This window comes from Syngnathus leptorhynchus, chromosome 3, assembly GCF_054491065.1.
Source record: "Syngnathus leptorhynchus isolate UIUO chromosome 3, UIUO_Slep, whole genome shotgun sequence".
Taxonomy (NCBI): Eukaryota; Metazoa; Chordata; class Actinopteri; order Syngnathiformes; family Syngnathidae; genus Syngnathus; species Syngnathus leptorhynchus.
The window spans coordinates 14,828,698-14,845,610 of NC_141197.1; positions in this window are offsets into that span (position 1 = coordinate 14,828,698).

Here is a 16,913-nt window from a genome sequence, read left to right on the forward strand (position 1 = left end):
TTACGTTCAGACAAAGTATGACATCGTGAAACAGGCAGTCAGGTTAGAATGATCCTAAGCACAATAAAGATGACAGGACGTCTTAGCGGCAACAGCTGAGCTTCGACGATAACCGCGGCGAACCAATCCTCTGACTTCCCGTCCAAGCTTGACAAATGAAGAGGGAGAAAAGATGACCCCGTCATGAGAGATGACTCAAAAGTTTCCAGTGGTCGAGCTTCATTTAGTCACCACACACACACACACACACACACACACACACACACACACACACACACACACACACACACACACACACACACACACACACACACACACACACGTGGCTGAATAAAGACTTCTTTTCATTTTTAGCCAAGAAGAAGTTAGCAAACCGAAGAAAACCAGAAACATCCAAAGCACAGCTTGGCCTTTTTGATTTGAACTTCTGAGATTTCATTTTCTTTTGTTCAGTGCTTTTCCAATAGAAAGTAATGAAAATACATTTGATATTCAAAATGTATTTGATATTTCTTACATCATAAGAAGATGGCATGTGTCTTAATAAGGAGACCGTGTAGGTTCCATCCAGATTTGGGAATGAGAGAACTGCAGTTTTGCAGAGCAGCTGTCCCTTTTTTTATATATATAACCAAAGAGATGTTTAAATTAAAACGTCTGGATTTATTCCATCAATGCTGATTTTCACTCATTTGAAACTGGGCCAAAAAAAAAAAAAAAAAAATCCAGTGCAAAAAAAATGCATGGGCAGCACCGTGTTAAGCTAAAGGTGAATTCAGAATGCATCCCTCCCTCCATCCATCCATTTTTTATTCCTCTTGGCCGCGGGGAGCTGGAGCCTACCCCAGTTGATTGTGGACAGAAGGCAGTCTACATCCTGTATTGGTGCTCTGGGCACATATAGTATAGATACAGATAACAATTCACACTCACTGAACCCAGGCTGTCTTAAATGAAATCAGGCAATTGTTGCACAAAACTATCAACATTTTCATAACACTGCTAGTGTCCCAGGTTCATTTCTCAATTTGGAATAACGGGAACACATGGCTGTCTCTGCGGCTTTCCAAAATGTTAATTTTAATTCTGATCTGAATTCATTCCAAATCCCACATGTTCACAAAGTCAGTGGTGAAATAACGCTTGCTTATGAACCCAAATCTGTCTGTTTTTTTTTTTTTTTATCCAGGCCACCTCCCTATGATGTATGGCCACTGTGAGTTATTCCAAAATACTCTGGGCGGTTCACGATGTGTTTACTTTTCTGCTTCACAGCAGAGCCTGTGTAACTTTGATAGCTGGTACTCTGGTGGGCTTTGGGGACACAACAGACGCTAGCTAGGTAAGCATGCAAGCACACAAACCTGGTCTTCATATGTGAGCACAATGGCAGAGGTGTGTTAGTGTTATGGTGTGATTGATGCTGCGGTGAAGAAGGTTGTGCAGAGAAGGTGAGAACAATAGCTCCTGGCTTGTCCACAACAAGAGTGTAAATCAACTCTAAGCAGGAGCTATGTGGGCTCTGACAACACGTGTCCCAAAGCGTGTGAACACGGGACATTCATAACACTGACACTCGAGGAACTGAAGACAGATGTTGGCTTTATTTAACTTGTTTTTATTATTTTGTATAATACCCAGTGTTGCTCAAGTTACTTCTAAAATACAAATTATATAGTACCCATGGATGATACCAGATTATTTGAACCTGTTTAGCTGAAGATGTGGAAGCAATCCTCCGGCTCTCCATAAGACGTTATGAACTGACCTAACATTTCATAGCCCATTACAACTACTGCAAACATCAACCCAGTCAGTGTGTCATAACTTTGAGAGTGAGACGTGAGTGGAAAAGCTTGTGAGCAAGTATGAGGAACTCAGTCTAATATGCATTTCACGCACATTTCATTTCCACTTCACATTATTTTTATGCCAGACCCAACTTGACTATCATCAAGCCCCTTCACCTCTCTTCTGTATGTTGGCCAAATCTGAAAAAAATAATAAAAATAATCATCCACATTGAAATGTGTGTGTTGACACATGAGAGCACCCTCGACGATAGACAACACATGCATGCTTTCCTTACACAAGCAGCCATGCTGCGTGTTAAGCTGCGAGACCCAGATGGCCGCCACCTGGGGTCCGACGATGGGCTCCGGACAGGATCTGAGACACGCGAGCACACAGATGGAAACCCAAGTTGCTGGAAGATGAACAGGACTATGATTGCTTTGTTCAGATCAGTGATTCACAACCTGGTCACCTGACATGAGGGGGTAGAGGTTTCACCCAATGAGATGGATTACGAACTTGCTCACACATGACCGTTTGTATTAAGGGAATACATTTGAACAACGGATTTTATTTAAAACCGGAGAATGGATATGATGCAAGACTTTTTTTTTCTATCACTTAAAATGAATGGATATTTCTATTCATATCACTTTAAAACATTTTCTGCTTTGGTGTAGGCGTGTACTGCAGACAGTAATAAACACAGACAAGAAGATCAACGACTTTAATCAAGAAGCAATGGAAAAGAAAAATGGGGAGAACAGTGCAATTCTTTACAGATATTTGCTCTTACATAATTAATGATGAAATAGTGTTCTCAAACATTACATGTATCATATTTTAAATTTTCATGATGGCAAAGGTCGGACCATTGGAACGGATTATGTTTGATGCCGGATAGCCAGGTTAAATCCTAACAAATAGAAGTAAATAGCATAGTGCTGTTAGCATAGCATTGAGAATCATTTGGACTCTAAAACAGTTACAGTGGCAGTTTGTGTCATGGATCAAACTGACCTGAAGTAGTTAATAAATTCCATTAAAATAACACATGCTTGTAAAGTTTGGGAGTTCATGACCTCGGTAGGCCCCCTTGGAGCAAGCCTTCTTTCTCACTGTCGATTCTGCAGTGTTCAATTCACTGTGGGGAAAAAAAAAATCATGAGGCGGATATGTTAATTTTCAGAGGTAATTAATGCTTAACACCCCAGAAGCCATTTAAGTTTCTTGGCTTATTAATTATGCACTTTGTACATACTAAAATATCTTCCTATGTTGAAAACAAAAAAAAAATCCGCTAATTAGTCCTTCCAAAATATTGGTCGTTTTTCTTCCTAAGACCATTAAATAGGACAAGCGGGTGTTGGGAAAGCCAGTCGTATTCTCAAGTTATTTTTGTTGTTTAACATGATTTAAAAGCACAGATTAACTGTAATGAGGTTCTTTAGACCAAAAAAAAAAAAAAAAAAAATTGCATTGGCACAATATGCTCACCACACTGACAGTGGTAATGAGCAGGCTCTCCCCACTTACATCAAAACTGTTGATTTAATTTATTTTCTCAGCTAGTCTTCCAAAGTAGATTCCATTCTGCTGGTCTTTCTGGACTGAAAGCAGTGGTGAAGAAAATGAGGTACAGTAAACTCTTGTGAGGTTTCAACATTCTCTAGAGTCACAGTATAACAGTTGTCCCCCCCCCCCCCATTAAGGGAATGACATATGTGGGAGATGCGCTTGGATCACAGTGAGACTTGCTTAAACCTCCAATGTACACTTATTGTTACTCCAGAGGTTGTAGTTTGGTTTTTTTAGCAACACATTTGAAAGAAACATTTGTAGCCACTGGAGTCTGTCCTAACAATGACAAATCCCTAAGACGTGGCACTTTCTCACAGATGACAATGACAAATACCCCAGGCAATTTTTTTCTTGATGCCTCTACTTTGGGACTCATTGTTCTAAAGTCACCTCGGAAAAGTATATCTCTTAAGGAAGTAGGTTAGTAGCCCGTGTGGACTTCATTCATGTGAATTTATATAAGAGATGCCAGTTAAGTCATGTTGCATGGAAAAAAGTGTTTGATAAGGTTTGTGGGTAATTCCGGGTATCCCACATGAAGGTTTCGTCTTGGACAGTGACACAGTAATTTGGGTCCGGCGAGCGTCACTCAGTTACTTCTCACTTACCTCCACCCGCATTTCCACAAGTTATGTTTTTATTTTGGTAGTATTAAGCTTATCCAAGACCTCACAGGAAGTTGTGTCACAAAGCCGACAGTTAATGTGTTGAGAGAAGCCGGTGCAGGGTCATAAACTGTGAAATGAATTCTTAATGGACTTTTTTAAGTTTAATACATGTGATACAAAATAAAACTGACTGGGATGCACACCATCTGTGATCTGACATGGTTGGAAGACAACCTGGTAGTGTCAGATGATTACATGTGACATTAATCCATTTTGTTGTTGTTTTTTGTCATTTTGATCCTATCAAGATTGTAACGACAATCTACTGTGAGATCTGCACAGTGAACACCTCTTCATAATATGAGAAATAAATAAGAATGAAACTTTCGTCACATTATAAAATCTTGTAAGACCAAAAATCTGTTCAATATACATATAGAAATATTTTTATTTTCCATTAGAAAATAATAATTATTTTTTATTTAGTCTAAAAATAAAAAATCAGTTCAATATACATATAGAAATATTTTTATTTTCTATTAGAAAATAATTATTTTTATTTAGTCTAAAAATATAGACTTTTAATGCACTTTCAGAATACATTTTAACGTTTATATATAATCACATTAATAATCAAAGTAAATAAAGTATTATCCACCTATTTTCACCAATGTTATATTTATTATTAGGCGCCATCAGCACCTCCACAGTTCTTTCTCTACTCCTGCCCCTCCCTTCCTGTTAAGCAGTGATCAGCACTTACCTGTTGCTCAGTACCATACCTGTTCCTCATTACCACACCTGCTGGTGTCATTACCGCACCTGCTCCCAACTCGTTAACTCTGCTACTTATACCCTGCATTGCTGTCACTTCTGGTTGGGTAATCTGGTTGTGCTTCAGACCTGTTTTCTGCTCCTGTTGCCAACCTAGTTTACCTAACCATACCTGATAATCGCTTGTGCCTGACCACGTCTCTGTTCTACATCTTATTTGCCAAGACGCTCGGTCAACAAAATTGACTATTGCATAGAAATGCGGAGAAACTGCATGAAAAAAGGGAGCAAAAATATCCAATGCGCATTAATATGATCAGACCCTCATCGTGGGGCTCCAACCACATATTGCTGTCATGAAAAATATAACCAGGCATCTTCTTTTTGGAGGAATGGGGGCTGACTTTTACCTCTGTGTCTCCTGTAGTCCAAAAGGTCACAGGGTCCTGTTTACCTCCGTGAGGATCCATAATGCATCCTTTGTATCGTTTACTTAAGGGACTCCCCCTGCCACTCATAACTGGCTCGGCACGATGTGACGGCAAGGCCAGAGGAGAGAGAAAATAACCAACTCTCAGGACACGCCTTGGGAAGAACTGTGAATACACATTGTGCACTTATGTGCATGTGCAATCGCAGCATATGAAGCAGACTTAATGCCTAGTTTATGTTCTCTGCAAACATTTATTTATTACTTGAGTCGTGCAGCGGGAAAATGGAGGTTCCTGAAATGAATCGCAATGTAGGAGCATTGATTAGAATTGATTCCACTCTACACTAAGGAAATAATGTTGTACATTTTTAAGAACTTAAAATGTGCATTTAGTAACATTTCTGTCGTCTCATTTAATCCAAAGTACCCAAAAGATTACGAATTTTAGACTTGTATTTCTTGCCTTGCTGGAATTAGCTGTACACTTTACCTTCACATTAACATCTTCACTGAACCATTTAGTATTTAATGTTGTACTCTGCTACAGGATGTCGTTAAGGAGCTTAAATTGTTTTTTTGTTTTTTTTAACATCTTACTTTTGACTTGTCAAAGCAAATGGTGTCCTCACCAAAGCCATGACGTCAATTACAAAACAGGAAAAGCGAATCGGCAGCAAATAGAAGAAACATGCAGTCTTATTTAATTACCACCAGAATAAGTAGGGCAGAAAATGAGACGGAATACCCGTCCAATGTGATCATATGGACGGATCAAGTGTTAACTCAGCACGCGACCTAAGCACAAGGTGCCGGACCCTCACTGGCCAGCGATTTTGCTTCTGCATATGCTTAATTCCATGAGCATGTTGCATGTGTGTGTTTGTGAATGTGTGTCAGTGGACCTTGGCACCTGCTGATGAAGAAATCAAGTCAGACAATCGCCCCATGGTCACAAGCTGCCCTTACACCCCACGCGTCCTTCTTAGCAGTCTGTTGCATTGGCCTCCTCAATCGTTGCTCAAAGTGGGATGATAAATATGTATCTCAGGCAAACATACCATAATGCTCACCTCTACAAAGATGTTGCTTGACTTGCCTGTCCGTTAAATGCAGATGTTATCAGTCGTTATCTATTAGGGAACACTTCAGACAAGGTGTGTTATGCCTTTGAGGCGTTGTTCAAATAGGCCTATCATTTTGGCTGCAGAATCACTAAAGGTGATTCCAGGACAACAAAATGGAGTCGTTTCTAGATTCACCGCCTTATTTCCTTTGAGGCCAACAGTTTATAAGTTTGAAAATAGGCAAGAGAAAAAAAATCCACACACAAAATCACTAGAAAGAGAAAATAAGCCTTGTAAATTTGGCACACATGGAAAGGATATTTGCTTCGCCCTTTTCAATTGATTTTCACAAGTTATATATAGGTCACATGTATGGAAGGAAACTTTCAAGTATTTATTATATCTCTTTTTTTTTATAACAAAAAACCTTTGACATTTCAACAGGGGGGTATAGACTTTATAGCCACTGTATGAGAATAGTCGGTTCCCAGGAGCAACCAATTACAGTACATCCTTCCAGGATGAGGAACAGTGGCACTGCTCAGCTGGGACGGATATGTCCCTAAAAAGACACGACCATCCGTGGGGGGATTGCTGCAGGCAGCAGGGTTAAAGTTCTGCACACTTTAATGAAAAATGGGGGGGGGGAATACAGATGTCCTCGGGTCTTCCCAAAAAGGTGCATTGGTTATTGGAACAAAGTTTACAGGAAAGCAGATTCCTACTTTCACTTTTTTAATGTTACATTTTGTTGATTGTGTGAAGTCTTTTTCCTACTGTTTGTTGAGTTACTCTGAATCTTGTTTTGGACAGTTACAAAATATAAAATGTCCATCATCACAGAATGGATTGTGTTCCACTTTGGAGGTTTGGCAGTGCCTCAATCAACAAATACTTTCATCTGGTTGATTGACAAAAGCATAAAAGTTATCAAAGAAAATGTTATGAGCACCATTCAGAGCCTACAGTTTCAACCGTGAAGAAAATAAAACCATAAAATGCTAGAGGAGAACGTGTCTATAGAGCGGGACCATCTGTTTTATGAGACCGCATCTGTGCAGTGTGTTGAGGCGGCGACATTAAATGTAAATTGTTCCTCAACGTTTGGGAACACCGCTAAGAGCGAGTAGAGCTTGGCCACATGCAGCTTTTTGAAAATCAACTTGAAGTTGATCGCTGCGAGCGGCACTCAGAAGAGGCTCCAGCCTGGCGTTATTTAATAACCGTGTGCGGCCTGATGTGAAAAGTTGTCAGACAAGCAGAGAAGAGAGTTCTGCGTGACTGAAATGCAACAAATGGACGAGACTAATCTAGTACCTACCTACCTACCTAGATAGATCTACCTATCTATCTGGTTAGCAATATATCTATCCGGCCATATCCTCATTTGAGGCACAGGTGAGCTGAAGTCTATCCTTCCCTAGACTGGTCGTCAGCCAATCATAGGCTGTATTTATCCAATTATTTCCCCAAAAAGGCAGGCTGGTGGAGCGTGACAAGTCTCTTGTGATACTCGTGAATCAGCTTTACTTGAGTGAGTGCAGGGATTACACTACTAGCTACAATGGTCTTGCTGTTTGGACAGGGAAGGTAGAATTTAACAGCAATTTCCCCTGGTAGACTTTTGTCTTACTTTGGTGACTTTTTTTTCCCATGTAAAAAGAAGGAAACAGAAGTTTTGTTCCGACAAAATGTCATTTTAGTTTACGATTTGTGCCTGCGTGTGTTCCAGCTCGCAAGTCATTCTGCAAAATGTTGAGGCTCAGCTGTATAAGCCACCTCTGTGTGTAATATCGTGTGCATGTATCAGCAAAGTGGAGAGGAAAGGCTCAATAGATTGCTTTGTATGGCTAATTTACTCCGCTCATTAAATATTGAGGCGCTTGTGTGATTGCCAATATTGTGGCTCCGCTGGTCTTTGTTATGCCTCGCAGCTTACAAAGTGGAAGTGAGCAATGGACTTGGATGGAGAGAAATCAGCACAAAACGCGAGCACACACGTCACAGCAGTAATTTGCGCTTGAAGAGCGTACAAATCACTAAAAGCATTTTCAAGGTTTATTACAAGTGCAAATTAGTTTAACTCAAGTGATTTTTTTTTCCACTGCTTGAGTGGAAAGATTAAAAAAAAAAAGGGGAATGGTGCAATCATATTAAGCCATTACGTGTGTGTTTTTTTTTTAAGTAATACTCTGCTGCTTTAATAAAGATTTCCCAGTCTCTTTATTAAAATACACAAAAACAGTAATAAAACCATTTAGTGTGATTTCTCCTTACACTGCATTTTAGTCACAAACTCAAAAACTTTCATCCACTTGTTTAGCACTCTGGGCAAAAGGTGCATATCCTCACGCTCATGCTGCAAACCCTTTAACCCAAATACTTTACCTTCCTTCATCCTATATATCAAGTTATGTGCAGACCAGGTCAAGATTATGGTTCCACATGGAGAAATCCACCCGTGATTCCTCCTACTTGAATATTCCCAACAAATCCCTCCAGCTACACCACAACATCTCTCCATGGAGTACTGCACAGTGCTAAGGTTAAGCATTGGAGCCCATTCTTCTCTGCTCTTCTCACCCTCGCATGCTTAAACGGGGCGCTAGTATGCAGGACTACATCTCTCGGCATTCCCCCGGCCCAATTGAGGAACTCAAATTCCCCCTGCACATCCTCTCAAATGGCCACTTTAGCTTTTGTTGAATTGTGCTCCGGTGCAATCTCGGCCATTGTCAGATGCAGTTTAGAGGCTATTTCTTAATGGAGCAGCCATTGCTCTCTGTCCTGTTTTCCCCTCTTCTGGTCTCTCTATTCTTTATTGGGTTGCAATGTGCCGCTCCCTTCCGAGAGCAGAAGCCTTTTTTTTTTTTTTTCCCCAAGCTGCTTCAAGGCACCTTCAAGGGCAGCGAGTGCTGTCAAAACAGCTTTGCTTATCATAACAACCGAGTAGGCAAAATAAAACCAAAATATTAGATTTTATCCATTTATATAGATGCCGGGGATCAACTAATTAGAGATTCAAGTTAATAAACATATTCCTCCCATTTTTCTCGCAGATTAAAAAGGTAGTCACACACATTACATAATTAACTGCTGAGTATATTTGAAGTCAGCTGACCAAAACTGCAGCACAGTGCAACAGCGATTAGCACGTCTGCATCACTGTTAAATTGTTCTGGGTTTGAATTTTGGCTCAAACGTCAGCTACAATGCCCCAGCAATATGAGATGGCTGTTGCTAACCAAAACAGCAGCACCCATTAATGTTAGAAATGAATCTCTCTTGAATTAAAGTCATGAGTATCGCCTAAAATGAGTCCACAACAATATCAAATATGATCTGAAGATGATTAGTGTTCTGGTAGACTCTGACAGGCAATTCCTCAACAATTTTATGTACGCATCCGTGTTTATTCTCTGGGGAACATCATGATTTATTAGTTCTGCCACGTCTGCCTCAATTCCAATTCATTTTGTCATAATAGTACTTCATCTCAGTTTAAACTCCAGTTTCGCTCAACATGTATTATAAGTCTTATTTTTCATCTGTGATGCAAACCATCTATATTATTGTTATTCTAAAAATCACAATCACCTCCCACTTTATCAAGTAACCAAATAGCCTATTAAGACAAAATGCAACTTTTTCCATCAATCCTGAATAGACTCCTTCAACTAATGAATAGTATGGAAATTTGATGAAAATTCAGAAGAGAGTAGGAGCAGGCGAGTCTCAAAAAGTTCCAATCCGATGAAGGCTTCCAAGATCTGATGAGTGCCCACGCTGTTTGTATGCTCCGTGCCGAGTCTCTGACCATCTCGGTGCACAGCTGCAATCGAACGTGTCGCCACTATATCTGGCCTGGATAACAAGCCCCGAGCTGTCAGACAGTGTCTAACCCTCCGAGGATAGCTTTGTGTCTGGCCCTCATCTCACTGATGGACAACCTCTGTCCGACAGAGAGGAAGGGAGGAGTGAGAGATTGAAAGAGAGGGAGACATGGAGATTTTGTATTTGGAAAAGAGACTGACAGGTGAAGAAAGACTGACAGGTGAATGAGTCACTGGCTGACCAAGTGAAAGATTGAGAAGCACTTTTTTAAAAGGTAATTAAAAAAAACCCACTAAAAATACACAATCTGGATTCGAATCATGTGCTCCTCATGCTTCTCTGGCAACTTCAGCTTCTTCCCACATTCCAAAAAATGATATTAGATTCATTATTTTCAAACACAACAAAGCCTGGTGGTCTCCTGGTTAAGATTCAGTGGCCTGGATCAGATTCCCGGTCAGAAAGGTAGTGAGGGAACTTCCGCCAGTCCGGTCCGCTGGTCTTTAATGCTCACTGTGCTAAGAGTGATTAGCAGAATACTGTCAGTGGGATTCCAAAAAGACTTGTGCGCAGCTGTGTATTGTTTTTCTCTCAGATATAGATAGAAATAAGCAAAGTTGGCAAAGAGAAAGTCATAGCGATAAACTAATCTAGCTCAAGGTACCTATTTATGAGTATTAACAATCCATATGTGGGAAAGTTTTTGTCTATATGCCCTGTGATTGGTTTTTCAGGATGCAACCCACTTCTCACCCGTAAAATAACTTAAATAGGCCTTCATTGCAACCCCCCCCCCCCCCCCCTGTGTGAGGTAGTGGGCGGTAAATTCAAGACTAAGCGTAAATTGAGGGCATTAGGGTGTCATCATCCCCCTATAAACATAGAAATCTACATTCCAAAAGTTGTTTAGCTACTGAAAAAAAACAGTCTCATAACTTTGCTGATTTGTAACCTGAGTGAAATAACGGCATCAGACCACGATTTGTTTCCTCAGAGGTACAATTTGTCTTCCGCCCAAAATCAATGGCTAGTAGTATATTATTACCATCAAAAAGTTGAGATGTCCCTCCTTACTTCAAGAAACAAGGTGAGGAGAATTTGTCTTGCATTGAAAAAGATGCTGTTTTGAATAATAGACGTGGGAGAAAGCCACAGGGAGAACATACAAAGTCAAAACAAGCGGGCCTCAAAATCTCTTCATTGTGACTCAGCTCTATTAATCAAAATCATAATCTAGAATTCTGGTTTATTGGAAGAGGAACTGGTTTGCTCTTTAACTGTGGATTTCCTCTTTCAACACAGGAGAGCAGCGAAACCAAGATGATGCATTAGTGATGGTTTCATTGGAAGAAGTGGCTAATAGTTCAGACGAGTGCATTTCCATTAGTGTAAGTGGTTCGCTTCCACAATTTCACGTTTGTGAAAAGAAAATCAAACAGGTTTGTTCTTTTTTTTTTTTTTTTTTAGCTCTGTCATTTTATTAACAAGCAGATAAAACTTACTCCATATTTTTACAAGAGTGGCTGATGCAACAGTTCAGCGTCCTTGGAGTTGAAGAAGTATGCATTCAATTGTATAGCACAGCGCACCGTGACAGCTCTCCCATCCAATAAGCAGTCTGATTTACCAGTAAAAAGAGCAAATGTTCGGTGAAAACAAAATGTACGTCAAAAATCCTTCATCTTTCCTCTTGCATGTAGGCATGTCTGAGTGAATTCCTTTAGAAGTTTCCACAGCACCTTTCGCACGCAAGGTGACAGTCAAAGTCACGTTTTATCAATCAAAAGGCGAATCTACGTCACATGCTGCTACCTCTCTATAATTTACTACACCTTGAAAGGAAGAAAGGCTTTGAATGTCAATTCCACACGCCACAATATGAAAAGCCTTTTTTTTCTTACACCAGTCTACATTGTCATTCTCTACACCAGGAAAAAAAGGTCTCTTTGATATAATTGCATCGTTCCGGACCTAGCTGGCAATTAGCAGCCACGCCAAATTCGCTCGCCCAGAACGCTGTGTTGAGAGATGAAGAAGAGAAACAGAAAAGGTGACAAAAGAGCTTCAGGGACAAAAGAAAAAGAGCGAGAAAGAGCAAGACTAGGACAAGTGTGCAGATTTACGTTTGACCGTCAACCACAAGCAGTAAAATATCAAATTGGACTTGTGGGCAACTTTGAGGGAAGCACCTGCAGAGGGTTGAAGGATTTATGTTAAACTTGACAAGAAAAGACACCTGTTGGTAATATATTACCACTAGTCAATGACAACCTTGCATGTCATATGTTCATTTTAGGAATGACAAATAGATAAAATAAATAAATAATTAGAACTACAGAAATATTTTGAAGGAGCATTGTTAGGAACCAATACCACGGTCACTTTGCCCCCGACACACACACACACACTCACTCACTCACATGGATGAAGCGGATATTGGTTGTGATTGGCTTTGCCCACCTTAATCCAAGTATGACTGGCCTGGCTCCTCAATAAATAGCAGTCTTACCTGAGACTTATTGAGTGCAGAGCAGGTCCTTGTTTTTATTTATTTTTTTCCATCCTCGGTCTACTCTGCTCTAACCTTCACAATTATAGTGAATTGTTTCGGACAGGAAGTGTAGGGTCAGCTCAAGTGGATATGAAAAGTCCTCCACAGGTCACTTCTACTTTATTAAGAACTTAGAGGATTTTTTTTCTTGCGATTAAGTTGTTTGGCAAAAGATTAAAGTTTGTGTTTGTTGTGAGATTTAGAAGTTTCAATCATGAACGACATATATTCCACAATGCACTTGAAGTAAAAGTGACTTCTTAGGTTACGATCAAAGAAAAAATAATGAAGTTGCATTACTATGAGAAGAGTTTGTACAAAAATAATGTAGACAAATTCTATAAAATACAATTGAAACATAGTTACAATGGTTAATAAAATAAATATAAATAAATAAATAAATAAATAAATAAAGTCCTAATTAATGAAAACTAAATTAATTTCTGAGTAAAATTATTGAAATGCACAAATGTCAAAAAAAAATTGTGATTTTTAGTATTATTATTTTATCTGTTTTATTGTTTTTTCTTTGATATTTGGGTTATTATTTTATTAGTATTATTAGTGATTGTTTCTTCTTTTTCAAAAAAGTTGCAATAAAATGATAGGGGAAAAAAGTGGAATTTAATTTTTTTTATGTTGGATCTGGTTATGAAGTATGCTGTTCAGTGTGGCCCCTTGATAGTAATCATTTCAATTGCCCGTCTCTGTTCTACGTCAACATTTATGTTGTGACTTTCAGCCATTACAGAAAGAGATCTTATCAGCACTTCTCGAACTCCGCACCTCCAATTCCTTCCATTTCCATGTCCGATGCTCAATTTTCCAGATTGGTAAATGTAGCAGGGGACTCATAAGAGCACTCGGCGACTGGAATGAGAGTTCAGCCTCAAAGCAATAACTGGTTCGGGGATGCAAATTGCTTGTGGCTCACCAACAACACGCAGCCACCACAGCTGGGAATTACTCCCGTTCCCCGAGTTGCACGTGGCGGGAAGCGGGAAGGTCCATTTCTAAAGGGGATGCAGATTCAAAATGTGTCTTCCTCTTGGTGTTTGATATGCATGAAAGGATGATTGAAGAACAACTAACGGCAAGTATGCATGTCTCTCCGGTGTGCTCGGATGTCCAATCGCATCGTGTAATGATTGCAAATGGTGCGCCGGCGGTCACACTCTGAAGCCTTGATGATCACTTAGCTATACATATTGACCTCCATCGACTTTTTATTGATGTCTCTTCTTACTTACGCTTTTTTTCCAGGAATTTGGAACACCAGACAGGACTATTCAAAAGTTCTGAGGCCGGAATTTTTCATTTACCATGATTGAAATTACACAAGCATTTTAAAGTATTGTGTTTAGAAATCAGGAGAAAGTCATACAAAGCAAAAAAAAAAATACAGATGTGCATTATGTAGTCCACGTTTGAGCACGACTTGACGCAAGCCAAGTGTTCATTGTGTTCTTAATGATCATGCAGAAGAGTGAAAGCGCACTGGATAAATGCGGAGGGAATTTCCCACCCCGCACCAGTCTGCCAACTCCTCTCAGCCGAACCCCGCAAGGTGATAAAAGCAGACACTTGGCAAGCCACTTTCCCAAGCGAAGCATCTGCCCATTTGCAGGCAAAAGGTTTAATGTCAGACTCTATCATTCTTATGTTGAAAATGACCTTGGCATGGGCGTACGTATACGCTAGCCACTAACTGATGCATGGCTCTTAAGAGCAAGAGGGAGAAAATGTGACTGCAAATCAATTCAAGTTTCAACACAGGGCCGTGTGACGGCCATTAGTAAAACAAAGTCACCTTCAAAATGAGCACAGACAGCCATTACTTGTGCGAGAGCTGCCTTATTGACATGTCGCTTGATTCTTGTCACACTTGCTTGCCTTGCAACTTTTGGAAATTGGGCTCTCCATTCAGTTATGAGCACGGATTCGGACGACTCAATCAACTTAGAGAAACTCAATTTTGCCATCGACTTAGAAACTTAACACATACGAGTGAGTGGCAGGGAGTAGCAGCGGTGTGATGCCGCTACTTTGGTCAGCATCACCTGGAATGTGTGCAGTTGCACAAAGGAAGCCTCCTCGTTTAATGTGCTTCTGGAAGGCTGCAACATTTTGATGGAGGAAAAAATCTCGTCTCATATTCATACTAAATAAAAAAGGTGGCAGTTTTCTTCTCAAAATAACTTTTTAAAACTAAAATGCTCATTTTTTTTCTTGATAAACCGATGGTTCTTGATAATATATGACATTTTTCTCAAAATGCTTGGTTTGAACTGTGTAAACAAAGATGCTAATGTGATATGCAGCCCCTTTTTTTTCTAGACAAATAAATTCTATTCTTGTAGTATTGGCGTTTTTTGGTGATATTTTTTTGTCTGGTTAAAATATATCTTTTCTTCTCTAAAAAAAATACTCACTTGCGACTAGCACTTACTTGATTGCCATCTTTGCCACATACAGTTCACGACATAAAATATGTTCTTTTTGCCATGAAAGAGCGGCAACATACTCGTACGGTGGCTTTTAAGCGTCGTGCGAGTGAAAGAAGTTCAGAAGGACACCCACGAGTTCTTGAGGGAAAGAACTTGACCTTTCCATCCTCTTTTTATAGACGAAAAAGGCACCAGTTCCGGCACATATTCCCTCATTACAAAGCAAGGTGAGATACTGCAGGCCTTATATAATTCCCTGTGGAACTCTAAATAATTATGACTAATATAACCCGTGGAATGTTGAATATTATTCTTCAGCTCCTGCATTGATTGCTTTATTGACGTATAAATGAATAGATCCAAAGATTATATTCAAATTGAGTTTTGTGTTGTTTGACACAAATTTCACTGTCAATGTGAATGGAACAGTGACCGCAACAATAAATGTAAGTTACTTTTATAAACACGATGAATCCTATTTGGAAACTTTGAACAGATGCAAACACAGTTGTTATCTACACTGATGCAGAATGCTAATCGAGGCTAATATTGACAGGAGGAAAACACTGATGCAGAAACAAAACAAACAGAGCCAATGGTGAATTGGGAGTCTCTGTCTGTCTTCTCGGCCCTTTTGTCTGTCCGTGTCATGCATTTCGAAATATTTCATTCCTTTTGTTGGCTTCTCAATTGCGATAAGGACTGCAAATTGACTTATGATACCCACAATCACACAGCTCGAATTATTTTGAATTATTAAAATTATTGTAAAAGTGAAACATTTTAATTTGCAGGTATCCTGCAACCTTAGATTAAATGGTATGCATAAAAGTGAATTATCCTCGGCGTGTGAGATATGGGCCACGGTAAATGTTTCCCATTCATCTTCCATGCAAACAGTGAAAGAAGTGACACCTTAGGAATGACTCCCCTGCGCCTGTCTCGAAGTTCCAGCACTTGGCCGGCAATCTCTTTTAAATGAACTGTTTGTGTTCCTCTGACACAGTCAGTGTTATTTTAATGGTCTGGAAACCACAGAGCAATATTGTAAAGGATTATTATACCTTTAAATCACCTGTGAGAAGCAATCACAGTGCATAGGTATTCCATTAATCATCTTTGCCCGAGCGCGGCTCAGATTAAATGATGAGCTTTAGTCACAGCAAGCAAGCACAGTGAGAAAAGACTCAGCTTTTCTGGCTCTGGCTATTAGTTTTCAGAGAGAGGGGGAAAAGGCAGAGTTATAGTACATTTGCAATGTTTCCTATTTTATGATTGGTGCAGAGTAATTGATGGTTATCCAATCAGGATCCTCAGAAGGTCTAACCAGGAAGTGGGAGAGGGCTAATGAAAGGAAAATAAACAATTTGACACTGGCTGCCAAGTCACTTTTTGTTTTGTGTTGTTTTGTTTTTTTCTGCGGAGCACTAAAGCACTGACTCGCTGAAGGAAAGATGCTTTTTCACAGTTTTATCTGGCTCATCAACTGCATTAAAGTTTTTATAAATCCTGATCAAGATGAAGAGCATCACTCATCACCGTTTTAGTTACGCCCAACTACTTTTTAGAAATTAACTTCAAACATGTACAATATATATTTTTTAAAAATCTGTATTCAAGGCACTGCTTCGTTTATATTTGTGGGCAACTTCCAATGTATATTACATCATCCTTGATTTTGGACAGTTTTGGCAGACAAAAACATGGTATTAAAAATGGTAATTGGTAATTTAGCAACAAGGGAAGACAACGTTACAAAGTCAAAATCCCCATTAAAGGGCGACCAGGGCATTTTATTGGACACATATTCATTATCATATGATGGAG